This window comes from Hesperophylax consimilis, chromosome 15 (assembly GCF_061612785.1).
Source record: "Hesperophylax consimilis isolate HC1 chromosome 15, BYU_Hcon_1.0, whole genome shotgun sequence".
Lineage (NCBI taxonomy): Eukaryota > Metazoa > Arthropoda > Insecta > Trichoptera > Limnephilidae > Hesperophylax > Hesperophylax consimilis.
Window position 1 is genome coordinate 25,972,304 of NC_142850.1, and position 10,451 is coordinate 25,982,754.

General features: G+C 34.4%; 1 protein-coding gene across 4 annotated transcripts in view; it reads right to left on the reverse strand.

Moving 5' to 3' along the window:
* Positions 1-10,177, reverse strand: part of smash (smallish) — a 332,173-nt gene extending 321,996 nt beyond the window's left edge. For all 4 annotated transcript variants that reach the window (XM_089640403.1, XM_089640402.1, XM_089640404.1 and 1 more), the window contains exon 1: positions 9,851-10,177. The gene's annotated coding sequence lies outside the window, so the exon portion shown is untranslated. The remainder of the gene's footprint in view (positions 1-9,850) is intronic.
* Between the last annotated feature and the right edge of the window lie 274 nt (positions 10,178-10,451).

Below are 10,451 nucleotides of genomic sequence, written 5' to 3' on the forward strand. Positions count from 1 at the left end.
TAAAACCATTTGGGGCAACGTTTCAATTCTGAATGGTGGTCTTACACCAGGGCGATACTGGTAGTATCTTCCACTCTGGAACGTGCCGCAAATATACTATATATTATTTTAATTAATTAATTGTGAAATAACACAAATTAATCAAATAAAATTTATTTGCGCACGCCGGGTTCGAACCCGCGACCTTCGGAATGGCAGTCCAATGCGTTACCACTGGACTATGCCGGCCGTCTGATGTCCGGTCAGGTGCTCTGTAACCACTGAGCTATATCGGCTTATTTCCAACACGTTAAATGATTCAATATGAACTAGTACCAATCAATAATTACTGCTTATTATATTTTTTCCACCTGTAAACAACGAACTTTATTTTTGTAGGAAAGGCTTTGTTAGTGCTAAATTCCTCACTAGATGGCGTCGAGACATATGATATCTACATTTATTGGAGAAATATTTTTGACTTGTCAAATACTATTGGCGACTAATTATTGCTTATAATTATTTGTTATCCTTTATGCTATGCATAAAACCTTGTCTTATAAATATTAGTTTATCATTAAAAAAAATATAATACTTTTATAATGTTTGGACAGCTGGACAGAACTGTCCTTCAAAGGATCTAATGGAATATGTATGAGTTGTGTGGCTAGCAGTGGCGGCCAGCTAATATGTGCTCCCGAGCGCCGAACAACCAACAATATTTCCGACATGGCTAATCACAATACGAAACTCGGTTCGGTTATAGTATCTCATTCAAAAGGTACCTACTTAGCGCGCTTAACTTGCAGACCGACTTGTGCCTATGTTCGTAGCAGTTCGTTTTCGATTGCGATCCAAAATTTAACTGCTCTGTCGCATATTCTGTGGAACAGTCGAAAGCGTGGGTACATACCAGTTCATACTATTCTTTGCAAATAATACCATATCATGGACGGCGTTCGGGGTTTTACCACCACATCAGAAGGAACGGTTTATTCAGTAGAAAGTTAAACTAAAACACGTATGTTTGATGTTATTGTCGATATCGTGGTTTCAATTTACCATCTGCTATTTTCAGCGAATGTTTCGCTTCTTCGATACAAGCATTTAAGATAAAATTTGTCATTAAGAGATGAGTGATGGTCAGATTACTTATTATCAGTTCAGTCAGTAGTCGCCGGGCATTATCTGTTGAATTTAAAACTTTTCTTACTCTGCGAAAGTTTTGAAGTTTAATTCCAGGTTATATCGATCTTGTATATCAATTTTATTAATAAGGCATATCAATTGCAGGTTATACCAATTTATGATTACTTTTGTGTTTGTTCAACGTATAAATTAAGAATGAGTTTGAATGTGGAATATATTAAGAACAATAGGTCGAGTTTTGAAAACAAAGTGATAATAAAAAATTCCGGTCCACCTAAACCTGAACTGATAATAAAACAAGAGTGCAAATCTGGATCGAAGAAGTTTACTCGATCATTTAACAAAACAATGTATAACAAAGCTTCTTGGCTCTGTGGATGTGATCAATTGAATAGTTTATTTTGTTTTCCGTGTTTAATTTACGATGTTGATTCAGTTTGGACAATTAGCGGTGTTACTGATTTAACTCACCTTTCTGAAAAAATCAAAAAACATAATTCTTGTCATTTACTATCTAAATCTAATCTAAAAATTATGCCGCATTGTGATATTTTATTCCGACAATTGCAGTTAAAAAACTTAGATCCCGTTATAATTCGAAATAACCTCAATGAGTTTGAAAAATCTGTTCAAAATGTACGCAATTTTACAGACAATTTTTCTGAGCCACCTACTAAACGACTAAAAACCACCAAATCAATTATTTGTAAAGAGGTCTGCGATACAATTCTGTCCGAAATGAAACAACGCTTTGAATTCAGTAAACTTCTTTCTGCAGCAACATTACTCGATTGCGAAAAATTCACCGTGTACAGGTCAAATTTCCCAGAACATGATTTCAATGTGACGCTTAAAACATATGACTTCCTAAATAAAGTTCAGCTAAAAGGTGAACTATGTGCAATTTACGCCCGCGACGATTTTTTCAAAAGCTGACGGAGCTTTATCAATTTTACAACTTTTTTATAGTACTTGTTTATTAGAAGACTTTTCCGAGACTGTGAAATTACTAAAACTTGTGTGCACCATTCCAATGACTTCAGTTGAAAGCGAAAGATGTTTCTCAACGTTAAAAAGAATAAAATCCTTTTTAAGAAACACGTTTAGCCAGGACAGACTGAACGCTCTATCAGTGTTAAGCATTGAAAAAAGGTTTATTCAATCTATGCCTGATTTCAACACGAGAGTCATAGAGGTCTTCGCTAAACAAAAGGAGTGGAGAATAGAACTTCTTTATAAATAGTTATGTACCTTTATTTAATTTATTTTCTGACTTAATGTTGTAATCCGGTGAACCGCCACATATTTTGACCACCGGCCGCCACTGGTGGCTAGTAATGTCCTTCCGGGATTCGAAGGGTTAAATAAGCTGTAATGAAACAGATTTCCTTTCAGAAATTTTATTTTCTGATATAAAACTGAACAAATTCTATGCTTGCTTCAACAATATATTATTACTCGTGTCCAAACCTCCTACAGTGTGCACATTCTAAATAGCATTAGTATTGTAATAAATGACCTACCCACTCAGCAAAAAATACACACTAATTTCATCGTTTAAACCGATCATAAATAATCGCAATTTGCCACACATTAGAGGTGAGTCGTACTAGCTCTTCTTGGTACTCGGAACAATTGGTACAAGTATGAATAAATACCTAGTTCAAATACCTGTTCCCTAGTATTTCACTTGCTCATTACATGGGGGGGGGATTGTTAGAGAATTTCTAAAAAAGTAATTCCCACAAAAAAATGTGATTCCCACAACGACTTTTCAAATCCATTATGGGGGGGGGGGTTGCTAGAGGTTTTCAATTTCAATGGACTCTCCGAACGAACCGGTTTCGGAGATTCTCATCTTACCTAACCTAATTAATTTGATAAATGAGTCTTAGCACGGAAAACTTGCTACCTAAATAAGAGGCCCCAAGAAGTTAAATTATTAAATGACTGTCATCCCATACAACGAAAGCGAATTTTCATTTTATAATGAAAATTAGAATGTTAAAATTTAAATTTCCCAGATGCAGATTGCCTTTTATAGTAATTAAGGTGAAACAAAAGGACGACACAGTGCTACTAATAAACATGGACGGAAATAAACAACATGGCCAACACAGATACATCAATGAACTAAAAGAAGTGGTTTTTCATAAAACTATGTTTAAAAAAAAATTATTATATACAATTCTGCATAAAAAACAAGGAACACTAAAGAAAAATAAATTATAATCTACTCTAAGCAAATACACAACAACATATCAGCAATATCTTGTGTTTAGTGATAGAAAGCCAAACAGAAATAAAATACCTATACATTACAGTAGACAAATTAATGGATAAAATCGTCCACGCACATTAACGTACTCAAAGACAGAGTGAGGAAACTAAGATACATCATAGATTCAAAAAAATAATAATTCCACTTAAATCATATAGGTACATATTCATCAGAACTTCTGTTTAAAGAATTTAAAGTCAGAAAACTAAATGCATTATTTTTATATCGCGTAATTTTACAAATTTACAAAGAAAATAGTCTAAATAAAACTGCACATTTTAAAATAATAGAAACCCCAGATAAACATCAACTCTCACAACTCGAAAAAGTAATTAAAAAAACAGTGCAACTCAACTTTAAATATCTTGGAGTGAATTTTTTTTAATACATTATCAGAAAGTATTAGAAATAACAATAAACATTTTAAATACCACTTTAAAAATACACTGAAAATATAAATAGAATACTCATAGTAAAAATAACGAACATAATATTACACCCCCACATACACAAGCCAAGCTTTATTATGGTGGTGCATCTCAACAACAAAGATTTTAAATGCCAACAAAGAACACAGTGAAAATATTTTTTTATAAAGCCTTAATATTTTATTTCTAGATGGCGCCACTTTCGTTCACAGTTCGCACAAGATAGCTTCCAATTTTCGAAAGCGAGAAATAATACATTAGCCGTGCACTAATTATGTGCACTAGGTAGGAAGCGCCCGGCCGGACCTCGTCTCCGGCGATGCTTTTGTACTCTTGCTAAAACCTTTTTTAACTGGTGGACGCATACTGTCGGAATTTATTGACAATACCAGTCGAGATCGCGCTGATCGCGATCTACTAAATTCAGTATCATATCCTTTCTCGCTTACTCACCTACATAAGAAGAGTGTTTCCCTAATATTCAAAGATTAGGGAAACACTCTTCTTATGTAAGCGAGTAACGAGATGCCTATACATATGCCCCGCCCTCGGTATGAATACGCGAGACGCGAGACGCGCAAGACTAGCAAGACGCGTCAGACGTCCAATACTCGCAAGACGTGCAATACTCGCAAGACTCGCAAGACGTCCAATACTCGCAAGACGTGCAATACTCCCAAGACGTACAATACTCGCAAGACTCGCAAGACGTGCAATACTCGCAAGACGCGCAAGACTCGCAAGACGCGCAATACTTAAGAACAAATACTAAGTACGAAAGTCTCTTTGAAATATCTGTTCCAAACATCTGTTCTAGTAAATACGCTTCACCTCTACCACACATGAATACTGCAATCCATAAAAAATACATCGATGACGTTTCCAGGTAAATTGCGCAACAAACGAGGTGACCTTGACAATATTCATGAAAAACAAAACCACAGATATTTTTTTTATACAATACGATATGAATCATGGATAACATATTGTACGTTTTAAATATTTCTGTATTTGAAACTGAAAATTCCTTTACAACGAATTCTTACAACAATTTAAAATTTTTATTAACTTTTCTTGTCTTCAGACTGGTACATTTTTCCTTGAACTATGGTATAATAATAATTGGATAACTTGTATGGCGCCGTTTTTGTGGAAAATCACCACAAGGGCGCCGAACAATGACTAATTGTCTCTATCTAATTTTATTACTTACAAACAAATTCAGAAAAAACATACTCATTATTTACAAACAGATACAGAAAAACATACTTACCTGGCTGGTCACTTTAGACAAATACACTTTAGTTAAAAAGTTATCGATTTTGCACGTAGAGGACACTATAGTAAAAACACTTGATTTTTTTTGCTAATTAACCCTCCATTACTAGAAGATTGGTGGCAAGAGTAGTGTTCATATTTCTTTTAAAACACTGGAGAATGTAGGACTCTTTAGGACTGGAAAATTTTAATGAAATGACCTTAAAAAGCTTCCAAAAAAGTTCATTTTTTTTAACACATCTAGTTTCCACTTTACAATATCGCGGACTATGAAGGTGATATGGATATGACTGTCTAAAAAGGTGAGTTTTAAGTTAAGCTCTGAATTCTTTTATGTATTTTTACACAATATTATTTTTTCAATTATACTGTTACTGATAACATCTACAATATAAATAAAATGATTGTTTACCCGCCGCGACACCTGCCTCAAAAAATTGCGTAGGTAGATGTACCACAGTTTAAGGAAACCTTGTACCAGTCTGAAGACGGCCATGATACGCTAAAACGTTTTGAAGAAAATGAGTAAAGGTCCTGTTTTCACGCGACCACTTTGCATTTGAACTGCCTGTAAATTTGTTTTTTTTTTCCGTGTCCGGTTAATATTATCAAGATGGTAGCCGTGTTTGATAGTACATTTTTAATCCGTCAGAAAGCTATTTTATTTTATCGATTTTTTTCAATGTCAGATGATCTATTAAGAATCATAGATCATCTGACTTGAATCTATTCAAAATAATTAATAATATTAACAAATAAATAATGGTGTCGTTAGAGAATTACCATAATCTTCTGTAACAAAATAATAATTAATCTGGGTACACTTTTAAAAAAGAGAGAAAGTTTCTCATCAAAATAGATTACTAATAATATAATTAGTTATGTGTCAACTCAATAGAAAGTTTTACAAGACAGGTTCGATTGCTGTCTCAATAAATTCTGGTTTGATCCGTTTGATCTAGTTCGACATCAAATCATACACACTTTATTTTGAAAATTAGTAATTTTGCCTGCCCGCCTTAAGCATGTATTGTAAAAATAAGACACCAACTCTTTAACTGGGCATGCATTGTAAAAATAAGACACAAACTCTTGAACTAGGCATGTATTGTAAAAATAAGACACCAACTCTTTAACTGGGCATGCATTGTAAAAATAAGACACAAACTCTTGAACTAGGCATGTATTGTAAAAATAAGACACCAACTCTTTAACTGGGCATGCATTGTAAAAATAAGACACAAACTCTTGAACTAGGCATGTATTGTAAAAATAAGACACCAACTCTTTAACTGGGCATGCATTGTAAAAATAAGACACAAACTCTTGAACTAGGCATGTATTGTAAAAATAAGACACCAACTCTTTAACTGGGCATGCATTGTAAAAATAAGACACAAACTCTTGAACTAGGCATGTATTGTAAAAAAGATAGGTTTAGATATAATATTATAGTATGATCTATACCGATTTGAAAGAAAACGGTGTCGCCAAATTGCCAAAAGATCTTTGGATTCCTAGACCTCTGAAGAAGAAAAGGCCTGTTTAAAAAAAAAACATTTTTTAACTCTTATCAATTTCACCAGAAGTAACGAATATTGAAAGTCTCTGTGAAAAAAGTTCAGTGTGTTATTGTTACTTTTCACATTCATGGAACCTTGCTTACCTTGTCCGGTGGTCGGAAATATACTTTTGCATGTAATTACTTAAAAACGATATCATAATCCGTCACTTGAAGTTTCGGCCTTCAGGTGTTAACATTGTTTTTAAATGGCGCACGGTAAGATAAAAATAATCGGTTTAATTTCAGATAATACGAAGAAAGCAAGGCTTCCCACAATAATAACCCGGTTTATATAAATAAATAAAAATAAACAACTAAATATCATCGTGTTTAGAATACTCGAAAATGTTTAATATTGCTCGTCATCCCAAGCCAAGAAAAATAATAGTTGAACCGTAGGCCCACCTGCTCGATCGCTAACTAACGAACTAACAATCACGCCGTTTCCTCAACTCGATCTTGGCACACACTTCTTGCCTCATTCACATTCATACATACTATTCTATTGCATAGCCCGACTCAAGTATCTGGTTCACTTGATTTGAAATCCGAGTCAAATATTTTCCTTACACTCCTTTTTACCATCTGAGCGTCCCTTTCTTAATCTTACTCATTACGGTTACATTCTTCGAGAATCTCCACGCATACGTCTCAAGGATCTTATTTATAAATAAATGCACACATATGTTCGATCGCCTCTATTATAAACATTCATATAACAATTGTTCCCTTTTTGAAAGTCCTCTCAATATTTATTGTACGAGAATAGCAGCAGAGTCCCAACTGCCCCCAGCTGTCCGAAGCCAGTAGGACATGGCATCCGCAAATGGGATATGTTGTGAGGCTAAAGGGAGAGTAGGGAAAGGAGGAGATGGGGAAGAGAAAGGTTGTAATGTACCTGGCTATTCATATCTGCACATAATTGATTCTTACGTACCGGTTAACACATGATTCAGTTCAGGCGATGCCATACGTAGTAACTCAAAATCATGTGTTTTTTATGAACATCCACAAAAATAATTAAAAAGCACTTTTTTTCTTGCATAAATCAAAACAGGCGGATGGTGTTAAGCGGGAATTTAAACCTTATCGCCATCTACGTAAGGGTTGTTATTGATAGCGGCTCAATTTAAAATATTACACGACGTAGTGCATCGCCTTAAGCCGGCATTAGCCCAGTTTAAGCCAGTATAACCGCGCCTACGCCGTGGTAATAAGTTAACTTTTCATATTCTAACATTAGGCGTAGCGTAATATTTACACAGCGATTATGTGTGGGGGATTATATAGGTACCAATATAATAATTAAAACTGATTACAATAACTCGCCAGTTTTAGGCCGAGGATACGGATAAACGTCCCGTTCCAGTTCTAAAGCAACAACAACAATAATAAAAATAATTATTATTATAGCATGTCGGTGATGACACGGATGACGGTGATGACTGATGATTACAAATGATATAAATTATTGCATTTAAATAAATAAAAAAATCATCAATGATTATTTGTGATCTCATGTTGCCAGCGCAATGCAAAAATAAATGCCCTCGAGAAGTTGCAGATAGGTGATGATGTAACATCTGCTGATTATCGAGATCATTGGAAGTCAATTACCAAGCTAAAATGGGGCAAATAACAGTTTTACCAACTCTTGCTAAGATTAATAACAATTTTTACCATTCTATTCTTCCCCGCTTCTTCCAGACAAGGCAAGTTAAAGATCTTTAGTAACTAGCACAGTATATAATATAATATTACAAAATTATTGTCTTTTACACATGTTTACATTTATTTTTCTTAACCCTTTGAGTACGGCATGATACGTTCATGCGTTCATGATAAAAATATGCAAATGTATAACCATGTCCTGGAGCTAAAGATAGTGCAGTTTTGTTTTCTGATAGAAGGAAAGCCTTTTTTTAATTTCCCAGTTCCTTAGTGCAAAAACTACAAGATTTAAAAGAAAAATAAATCATTTCATGGCTGAAGGGCAAAATCTACTAAATATTTGCCTATTGCTAGCGGACAACCATAAACAACTATCGGCCTAATCATATACATATTAAAGTGTGTCGAAAGTTCACAGTTCACAATCGTATAAATTTTCTACTTCCACAAAATAGCACTTAAGTTTATTGGTAATAGCTTAATATGACCAATAACTTTTTTTATCGCTCAGGTACGACACAATTTGAGCAAAGAGTTGATAAACTATCTGCCTTCTAATGATCTTAACAATCAGCAGGTTTAGCGTCATCTATCAGCCGTTTAATTTGGTTTCCTACTTTCACAAATACACAAAAGTTTATTTGTAATAGGATAGTTAAACACAGTGAAGATTTGAGAACAAAACAAATACATTTCCTTATGGGCGTTTTTGTAACTATATCTATAAATGTTATTGTTTTAAATACGTAATAATATTATATCTTATCTTATTATGTTCTAGAACAAACTCAATACAATGTGGGATAAGTAAACGCCTCTATAAGGTTAATTAAATACCAATTCCACAATTAATTCAAGGTTTGAGAACTCGCTAAAAACATTGCATTTCCTCATGTGTCCATAAATATCACTGTTATAGTGTTCTAACATTTTGCTCTGCAACAAACACAAGATTATGTGGGATACATAAAAGCCTGAATTGGGATGGGTTTACCTTTGATATACGGTACAGAAGTGATGGAAATAACAAAATTACACAGGTAGTAGAGAAACTACTGGATCGTATTTACCACAAATAATAATGATCTGATGGTCTGTGGGAAGCTGTTGCTGACCACATCATTTCCAAACACCTTATGGGTAAGTAATTTAGTATGATAAATATTTTTTGAGAGAGCATTACAACATTCAAACAATATTTAGTTATAATATGTTTACCAATTTGTTCTTGTAGCTACCTACCAACAATCACTTACTCAATTTTGCACAAATTAGAATATCATTATGTTTCTTTCAAATACCTAGATATTATCGTTACAGATTATGATATAAGGTCTCTTCCTATAAAACCCCCATTTTTAGGTTATGGTATACTGAATTTGTCAACATGCGCGTGTTTATAAGTTTGTGGAGAAAAAAAGTTAATCTTAGATTTGAAATAAAATAACATCCGTTTTCAATCGACACTGTTAGTATAACAAACTGGTTGCGGAAACTTACCGTGGTCGTTTAAATATCCTCAAAGCAGAAGCATTTATTCGTTTTCAAAACAAATTTCACAAATATTCACAGCTAACTAGGTACACGGCACAGATCATCATAACATCTGAGAATAGACGAACTTATTTTTAAATCTTTAATTTCCACCGTTAAACGAATTGTCTGCGAGCAAACCACACTTTTAGAATACAGTTCGTTGAATTCACGGCGAACCCAGCAGCAGTAATTAAAGATTGGGTTTTTTTTGTGATTATTTGGGTGTTTTTGTAAACGCTCGGTTCGAAAACGACGGATCGAGCAGCGTCGATACGTCCGACTCACACGACGGCTAGAATGCGACTGGCTCGCCGCTGGAATAAAATAGAATGCGCGCGCCAATGGTCAGGCTTCACCCGGCCAAATTCAAGGAATATTAAGCTACCTCCTCAAAAGCGGTCGACCATTTTCTAACACATAACTCAACTTTTGTATAGATTCTCTCCATTTTACATGCCTGGAAATTATAATATACTTTTGTGGGAACACACGCGCATGCGTTCCTCTCTCTTTCCCCCGTGCAGCGCAGCTGAGATTTTACCTAATATTTTGTAACTTCAGGTAA